Below are 9,955 nucleotides of genomic sequence, written 5' to 3'. Positions count from 1 at the left end.
CCAACCTAGATGGACCATCATCCTCATCATTGTTTCCTTCCACTTCCAGAGTCTTATACCTATAGTACAAGGCAAGAGTAGAGATTAAATATTGCTTTATGATAAGCACAACTTGCATTTTTTGAACAAGATACACTAAAATCAGATAACCAAAGAGCACACAAGATAATCCCTTACCAAAATTTCAAATGAGCCTTCCTGCTAAGACCTATAAGAATGTCAGAGAACAGTGAGATCAGGGTTGCTTCACAAGAAATGATAAGCCAGAAACCAAGGGTGACCCCAGTGCAAGTAGTGCCCTTACCAACTAGGGTGCCATCCCACAGGGCACAAACAGGGTGGGGATAACATGCTCCAGTAACAATCCCCTACAGGGCAAGCTGATGGATCAGGTCCATGGGACATTCCAGGGTCCAGTCATGAGCAGCAGGAGACACAGCTGGAGATCCACCCAGGAGACCAAGTCAGAGACAGAATTGAGTGCAAACCCACCCACAACATAGCTCAGGCAAGAACTAAAGGTCCAGGACTGTGCTTAAATAGGGGTCCTGGGCCCACTGGCAGAGGCAGGGTGTGGGGGTCCAGGTGTGGCTGGTCTGGGCTATTAAGGTCTGTTAGTGCCCTAAGGGCACTGAAAAGAGCTTGAAAATTTGCCCCTAGTCAGGTATCAGGACAACATCTATTGCTGCTTACACATTTTCCTCTGTCTGTCCATCTATCTATCTATCCCCCCAGAAGTAGCTTCCACACACAACCTTCCGTGGTCCAAGCCTAACAGTATGTGATGGAGGAATCATAGTGTGCACCTGCACCAAGGAAAAAGCCACACAGATACAATGGGTGGAGCCACAGACAGTGACACCACTTAGGAAAGAATGATTCAAAGTTGATGGATCACCACCCGGTGCTAGAAACCACCTGCAGGAGAAAGGCAAAATCGTAGCTGATAAATGAAATGCTTTTTGGTTTCTGAGTTAGCAAAGCAGGTTTCCTGCAAAAAGTACCTGCTAATTGATCAGCTTTTTAGTTCAAAGACAACCCAGCCTGCACACCCAGGTTATCTTGCAGTGGACAGCAGTGTGTAGGTGGGATGAAAGGGGGAGTTGGGGGAAGAATGTATGGACACTCGTGTCTAGCTGGCTCTCAGTGTCAGGACCTGTCCAGGGCTCCTGCCACACCAGGAGGATAGGCAGTGCTCCCAGGACCTGCAGTCTACACAGAGCCAGCTTATTCCATAACAGATAGCACAGCCAGTGTGGAGCAACCAGCAAGAAATAAACCAAATTTGATTGCCAGCATTGCCTCCCAAACCATGGATGTCCCAACCACAACATGCCCAGTTACTCCGATCTCCAAAGTCAACAGGAGGGCAAGAAAATTCTCATGAAAATGAGTTTACATGTTGCACTTTGATACCATATCAACACAGAGTGAGGAATGACACCTACTGAATACCTCCTGAATCCTGAAGCATGACCACAAGATTCTTCTTAGTGTTTGAACTTTGAAGCTATCATAAGGTAAAGTGGTATTGCTATGAAATTAAAAGGCAGAGCAGGAATTAACTTTTTGGCAATATCATGTTTGCTTGATGATAAAAGGTCTTTGCTATCTCAGACCTGTGTTTGGCAAAACCATATATCTAAACAGACGCCTTTTTTTTTTTCAGAATTACCATCTTTGTTGGAGCTTTGCTGCCATGGTGGCTAGTGGTACAAAAATATTTGTGTGAATGCAAGTGCTGGAAAGGCAGAGAAAAAACTTTGCCATTTAATCCGTTAGGAAATTTCTATAAAGATGCTACATGGAGCAACTGCAGAACAAATTTGCCTTTTTTTCTTGTTACGGTGTGACACACTGTTGGGTCATGCTGGCTTTGCCTGTAATCTTATCAACATTATCTCATCCTTTAGGAATCTCTGCTACAATTTTGGTTGAAATACCTTTCTGGAAAACAGGACTCCTGAGAAAGAAAAGCAGTTGTACAAGATGACCTAATAGTTGAATAATCTTTTCCCTTTAGGCAAAGCATGAAAGAACATGGAAGCTACCAAACAGGGTGATCAGAAATAACCGGAAATACATGTCCTGAAGGGTGGTCCGTGATAGATCCCAAGGGTCACTCAAAACCACACCACCAGTTATTTGCCCCTTCTAAACCTGGCTTTTTTGGGGGATTCATATTCCCCCTTTTTTTACTTTGTTCTCTTTGAGACACACACACAGAGTCATTTACACACACAGTGTCAGGATCTACACCGATACATACCACTGATGGAAAATAAATGGCAGTATAGGAGCCCTAGAGATCCAAGAACTATCCTGTTCTTATTCGAGGGTATGTTACTGAACTGACAGACTCTCGCTTCAGGTATCTACCATACATATGTTGCCCAAAGATGCATGCATTATACTGTCGAACATGTGTTTCCTCAAGTTGTCTCTGCACAACTAATTCAGCATAATGACAGTGGACTGTAAAGACCACTACTTAGACAGGACAGTATTAATATACATTTTGTTTAATGCAGCCTTGTTAGCTCGCTGCCAAGGAACACGTAAGCATTCATTAGGAAAGCTTGAGTAACATCATAAGCTCGAGGACCCAATTTTGATTAAGAGTCTGAAGTTATCTCCAGGCATGTATCCAGTGTTTCTTCAGATCTGCAGCAGCATAGAAAGAGTAGTTTTTCCTGAAGTTACTTTTGTATTCTGCTCTTTAGATGTGTATTTAAACACAGAAATTTACATGAACCTAATACCTGAGAAGTTACTTTCTTAATAAAAAACAATCATAGGAAGTAGGTCAAATGCTGGTCTCATTCACAGCTTCAGTGACTTCTGTGGGGGTTTAGTGATCTGCCAAGGACAAAAATTTGGGTCCATACTCCCAGAAACGATTATGGTTAAGAAATCTGAAACCATGTAACCTTTGTGCAATGATCAAGTATATATAATAGAACTGCTGGTGTAGAAAGTGCTTTTGGACTATGCCTGTGAGACTGATTGTCAACCTTTTCAAAGAACAACATTGCCTCTTCACTCTCCTTGAACTGGAATGCAGAAAAATACCCCCCCGCCCCCAAATAGGCTGCCTAGGGTATGGGGTAAGGTTAGGGTAAGGGGAGTTAAACTCAGGCTTTGCTGAAACAGATTAGCAGCATCCTCCCCCATACCCTTACAAGTGATCTTGGTAGTTTGGGGGATCAGGTGGCTTGTACCAGTTACCAGACACATTAGGGAGGGAGTCAGAGCATCTTGCAGAAAAAAAACATACTGCAGGAGGGAAATTGGCTGGCCATAATGGGAGCAAAGGGGTAGACAGACTGGAGATGGCTGTAGAGGGAGCTCTGTGCTGTGGGACCACTGCACCACACCTGAGTCAAAGGGACTGCAAGAATAGCTCTTGGGAGTAGGACTCCAGGCTGGCTGCTACTGGGTACCATAACATCAGGAAGGGAAGGTACATGAAGCTTTTAAGCAGAGAGGATTTGTGGCTCCAGGGAAGAGGCCAAGAGAAGACAAAGGATGAACTCTCACCTCAGATGCCAAGGTCAGCAGTGAGACTGCCAACTCTCCAGTTTGGAAGTAAACAACTGACAATGTGTGCTCGCAGCCCAGAAAGCCAATTGTATCCTGGGCTGCATCAAAAGAAGCGTGGCCAGCAGGTCGAGAGAGGTGGTTCTGCCACTCTACTCTGCTCTGGTGAGACCCCACCTGGAGCTCTGGAGTCCTCAATAGAGGAAAGACATGGACGTGTTGGAGCAGGTCCAGAGGAGGGCCACAAAAATGTTCAGAGGGCTGGAACACTTCTCCTGTGAAGAAAGGCTGAGAGAGTTGGGGTTGTTCAGCCTGGAGAAGAGAAGGCTCTGGGGAGACCTTATTGCAGCTTTTTAGTACTTAAAGGGAGCTTATAAGAAAGAGGGGGACAGACTTTTTAGTAGGGCCTGTTGCAATAGGACAAAGGGTAATGGTTTTAAACTAAAAGAGGGTAGATTCAGACTAGATATACGGAAGAAATTTTTTACTATGAGGGTGGTGAAACAGCAGAACAGGTTGCCCAGAGAGGTGGTAGATGCCCCATCCCTGGAAATATTCAAAGTCAGGTTAAATGGGGCTCTGAGCAACCTGATCTAGTTGAAGATGTCCCTGTTCCCCGCCCCCCCCCCAGGGGTAGGACTAGATGACCTTTAAAGGTCCCTTCCAACCCAAACTATGTTATGATTCTATGAACCAGAAATCCTGTAACAACAAAACATCTGAAAGACTTGCAGAGGAAGGGTTTGGGTTTGACAGGTCTTAATGAGTCTGAAATTCAGCAAAGCTGAATAACTCAAGACTCTCAAAAAAGAAAGGTTTAAGTAGTCTTAAAGTAATTTTAAAGTTTGCCTGACTTATGGTGAGACCTGAAGAATGTAAGAGAGAACTGTTACCCCTAGGATGGCCCACCATGAAATGCTTTAAAGGCGGATAATCTTCCATGTGTGAAGGGAAAGCTTTCAAAATAAGTCTTTAACTTGTCTCGGAGATGTCCTAAAAGACGTAGCCAGTGCACGTACTCAGTGTAGAGAGGTATGAGTATGCCCAGGAATTAGTTCCAAGCTTGATTTGGGAATTGAACCAAGGCACAGAATTGAACCAAGGCACAGGACTGAGAACACCAGACACAAGAGTAACCTGAACAAGGAGACCACACACTCAAGCATAGTGCATCCTCATGGAGGGACAAAGAACAGACAATGCTGTGTCTTGAATGCCTTTGCATTTGGCTGATGGAAGGTGTATCTCCACTCTTTTAATCTCCACACTTTAATAATCTTCACTATAAAGTCTACAGAATTGCATATCATCACTTATATATATGTGTGCACATACAGTTCATATAGCACTAGCTGAAAGAGAGGAAAAGATACCCTTTGTGTGAGAAAGTCACTGAACCATGTTAAACAATTGTGGGAATAACTTTCATTTCCATGACTTTTGCACATGTAACTCTGAGCCATGAAACTCTATTCAGATAGATTTGTCTGTTTTAATACACCAGCACTGAGGTGCGGACAGTGATGTATTACCCTGGCTTGTGTCATGTCTAAGAGACAGTGGCTTGGACAAGGTCTGATGAGCATGCTATAGATATGTTTCCTAAGAAACAAGTATAAGAAGGTCCAGGAGCAAACCTGACCAGTAGACCTGTAGTCATGGCTTGTTAAGTCATGTCCTTGCCCTGTTTTGGTCTATAGCAATCAATAGTCCACAAGGTTTGGGGTAGGGGTCTCTCCCACAAGCCAATATGAATGAGGCTGTACTAATTTTGGTTCCTTTCACCCTGCATTGCACTCCCAAACTATCCCAGCTGGTCTTGTACCCTTAAACATTTTGACATGTCCTCATGCCATTTATCAGGGCATGAAACAAATGCCCTCAGATGGACTACATGCTCTGGTACAACACAATGCAGTCCTCACATTAGTTCATTCATTCTGAAGACAAAAAAATGACAGCTTGCAGTCAGGAGGGCATTGAATGGCTTATGCTCTGCTGACCAGGAGTGTGGATGTCTCTTTACATCTGCATCTGCAGGCTTGCCCTTAAACAGGCAGAGTTACAAGGCCCTTTGGAAAGAGGACATGCAAAGTTGCATGGAGGTGGTACAAGTCTCCATCAGTTCTGATTCCCTTTCCTCTCAGAGGGCAGATGCATTTCCTGCAACTTCAGAGATTCCTCCCTTATAAAGAGACATCAAAGTTGGCAGTTCAGCCCCATGTTTTCTAAAAATAATTTAAAGGAATTGTTTCCAAAGTTTGCCGCCTTTTCTACTTTCCTGATGCCCCACATGGAGTACAAGACCTTTGAATAGCAACAAGTCACAGGAGATACTGGCAATTTTCCTGTTCTGAGTAGGGAGAACCATTTCTTTAATGATGACCACAATGGGACCAGGACTAGTTCTTTCTTAATTTATTTGTCACTGAGCGCAGCTCTTAGAAACTATATGTTGTGATGCCTAGTGCATTCCTGTGACAGGTATATCAACTCCCAGTTATGTGGCAAGAGCTTTACAGAAAGATTGCAGCGTATGTGTTCTGAATTGCATTATTATGCACATACTCACACACGTAAATATGTTGCATTGTTTTTGTGATCATAATCAAGCTGCCTATGCAAAGCAAACACCAATCTCACATTCAAGCACCGGGACAGAAGTTCCATCACAAAACCAGATCAGTCAGTTGTTGTGTAGGGTTGCCAGGTTCCCAAAAGGCTGTAGCTCTAACAGTTGGTGTCTCAAAACCACCCTCTACATGTGTTTGCTTCCACCTTTTGTGCACTGCTGCCTGTATATGTGTTTACGCACAGAGAGCATGTCCTATGTAAGCAAGCACTTTGAAAGGGGACTCATCCGTTACATGAGTACATACATGTAAGTACAGAAGAAATCTCTCTTCTCATTTATATAGAAAAGTAAGAATCATTGGGACCACTTGTTGCCTTTGGACTCTAACTAGTAAAGTACATTTACAAAGTAGCAAAGAGTACCAAAGGAATCTCTACCCAGTGGGATGGAGAGTAACACATTTTAGATCTTTCTATTATTTATGCAAGAAACACTGAAGATGTGCTCCTAAATACATAAATTTGAACACAGGTAAAGAATGATGTTTTATGGACAATTCCTTAATTTCTTTAAAGTTTAAATGAAGATACCTTTTTTTTTACTTGTTGAGGTCTTTTCTCCTATATACATTTTTTTGAATTATTTTACCCAAATCTGTGCATAGTTTCCCTGTAGCAGAAGGTAACTGATTTGAATACATCTGCTTGGAAACCTTGAAGAGCTGAAAATCCAGAGGTTTTTTTTTTTCTTCTTTTTTTAAATTATTAGACCTGACTGAAAATATTCCATTGAGCCTTTTTTTTTGCCTTTTTCCTTTAGTGGAACAGCTAAGAGCATGTAAACACACATGAACTTAACTATATGTTTAACCCTTTGCAAAAGAAGAGCCATAAAATTCTTCCCGTGAAAGCATGACAATCCCATACACTTCAATTTTATATACATGCATATATAGCCACATTAAGCTTTGGCTCATCCTCTTTACAAGCCATTAGTTATTTGAGCCTTTTGATGAAATGATCAGTGAAAGATCTGTGTTCCAGAGTCCCAATGCTTTAATAGAGATTTAATTGTATCTTTTGGGTAAGTGCCAAAGTGATGGATAAGAGTTATCACAAACGACATTCTCTCCAAGTGAAAACACCATCTTTTTGGTACACTAAGCAGCACCAAATTGGCCAGGTAATAGTTAAGTGGTGTTAAAATAAAGGAGCTGATACAAGAAAAACCCCCAACGTACTGAGCTTGCATTTGCCTTTTGGGAGGACAGTGCAGAGTGCAAATGCTTGAGGAACTGAGGTTTAAAATGTAATCAGGTCAGAGGTATTATATTGGGTATTTCTGGTGCAGATCAAAGGGAATTCTAAAGAGCTCAATTAATCCTTCTGTCCCAGCATGATGCCTGCTCCCACATAAGCAAAATCCTGTGGGACAGTGTTCATTATACTAAGGTGGTATGTTTTTAATGGCCAGTTCATAGCCACTGCTGAGGGTGTGCGGGAAAGCCCATGAAACATGGATTATTTTGCATGAAATGCTAGTTAAACATTAGTTAGTCTCTCCTAAACTATTCTATACTTTGACCAGTTCTTATTAATATACACACATGCAATTCTCTTTCATATCCCTTTCTCTCTTGGAATTCAATCCTCTATGAAGATGGCTTGCAGGTTGTAGGCGGGTAAGGCTAATGAAGGTGATAGCCAGTGCAAATATATTCTTACTGAATTTCTGCTGCATAAAAGAATCTGTTTTTCTATGTTAACTCATGAAGATGTCCAGAGATGCCTCCTGTGCATGAGCACTTCACTGGGAAGACGCTGTCATAGGTGCGGCACACCTATGTGAGCACAAGACAGGGGAACACAGCAAAGATGACATTCAAACACCTGTGATAAGGCGCAGCTCCCCTACCAACACTTCCCTCTCGCAGCATGAAGTGGAGCAGACCCCCCAGTTCTCCCTGCCCGCTGGCAGCATACACCAACCCATTGGTGTGCCCTACAGCTCCAGCTGCTGCTTCTGGCAGTGCCCCTCGCCTCTGGTCTGAGAAAAGGCAACCTCAGGGGACAGCAGAAGAGGCTTGGCACAGCCTTGGATGAATTTTCCCTGTGTTCTTGCAGATACTTTATATGCTGTCTTCCTCTGGAGTAGGCAGAGCACTCCTCAGTTCAGTCTCACAACAGGCATCTCATACCTCAGTCCTTGGGCCCTTCCTCGTATCAGCACTGAACATCTCCTCAGCCTTTGAAGACTACACGTTCTCGTCGTAAGAATCAAAACATTTAAGTCTCTGCTAAATTAACATTTTAAGTAAATAATATATACATACATATTTTCCCTTCTTTCACTGTAGTAAAACTATCAGAACAGAGAAAAAAGTGCCACTATCACATGGGAACTGTCAGATCATTGTGAGCCAGAGTTTGGCAGTTTCTGATACATAAATTACTCTATTGCTTCCAAGCCTTAAAACTATATTAACAAACACATCAGGGTTTGCTTACATTCATTTTCTAAATCCACAGATTTCAGTCTCTTGCAGAAGGTGTGTGCTACCAGAAAGCCTGTCCTCTCATCTTTGAGGATGTGCCTCCATGCTTGCTACCACCACAGCTCTCCTAAGGTCTAGGGGTAGGGCTGCTCATTGCTGTATTTCAGGAAGGCTCCTTCTGTCTTAAAAAGATACAAATTAGTTAATCAGCATTGGAAGTTGGACAGTTAGTTATATGCTTCTTTACATACTCTTTGGCTGTTTTGCACTATCCACATGAGACAGACAGATCTAACTATGATAAAAAAATCTGACCTAAGGCATGAAAGACATCGTTGTTGATTGAACTAAAACTGGAGTGTCAGACTGGGGTGTCAGAAGAAGTCTGGGGTGGGAGGAAGGCTACAAGAGCTGTGTCCTCAGCTGATGTCATGTTACAGAGCCTGAGAAGAAAGCCTAGTTCACGTACGACCCTTTGTATAGGCGTGCTCTAGCTGCCAACTTTAAACCCCAAGGATTTATTTTAACTGCCTCTCCGTTATTATAGGCTCTGCAAAAGCACACTCTGTAATGGGATCCCTGAAAGAACTCCAAAGGGAGAAAAATTCCAGCATATTTTTGCTTGCATTTGCAGACACAGGCAGAGACCAAGCAGGCCATATGGTCTAACTTTGACACCTCTCATCCATCAAGCAGTTAGTTCCTCTAGTACTTCATATACAAATCAGAAAAACCACAGGCTGGGCAGACATGAAGCTTCCTGCCCAGGAATGTTTGGGCTGCAGAGGAGTAAATCCTGGCAGTGGGCAAGCAAAAGTTAGCACTCAAATAGAAATCTGAGATGTGGGGCTACACTTGTCATTTGAAGAGTTTAGTGGTTTTAAGTATGTCTGAGAAGAAACAGAGGTCAAACATCTCTCAGGTATACCAGTATAACTCCACTGACAGCCCTGGGTTGCGCTAATGTAACCAAGAACAGCCTTCTAATTATACATGCTAAGTAGCACAACAAAAGGCTTCGCTTGTCCTTACTAAAACTTAGAGAATACTAACTAAAAAGTCTGTTTGTTTCCAAATGAGATGGGCTTTCTGTGTTGTCACCACGTGGGACACAATAACAGAACCACTACTGATTTTTGCAATTACAATATTATCATTTTACCCGGAATTTCTTAGAGGACCCCAGCTCTCAACTTACTTTCTGGTGGACAGGAATTACAGTCAGTCCACTTAGGTATATTTTGATGCAGTTCATCAGGACAGAAACTGGGGGGTTTTTTGTGTTCCCAACCTAAGGTGCCTCATGAGTGGGCTCTGTGAATTATCATCAAACACAGGTGGGAATA

Source organism: Haliaeetus albicilla, chromosome 2 (assembly GCF_947461875.1).
Source record: "Haliaeetus albicilla chromosome 2, bHalAlb1.1, whole genome shotgun sequence".
NCBI classification, from domain to species: Eukaryota; Metazoa; Chordata; class Aves; order Accipitriformes; family Accipitridae; genus Haliaeetus; species Haliaeetus albicilla.
Note: the sequence above shows the minus strand (reverse complement) of the source record.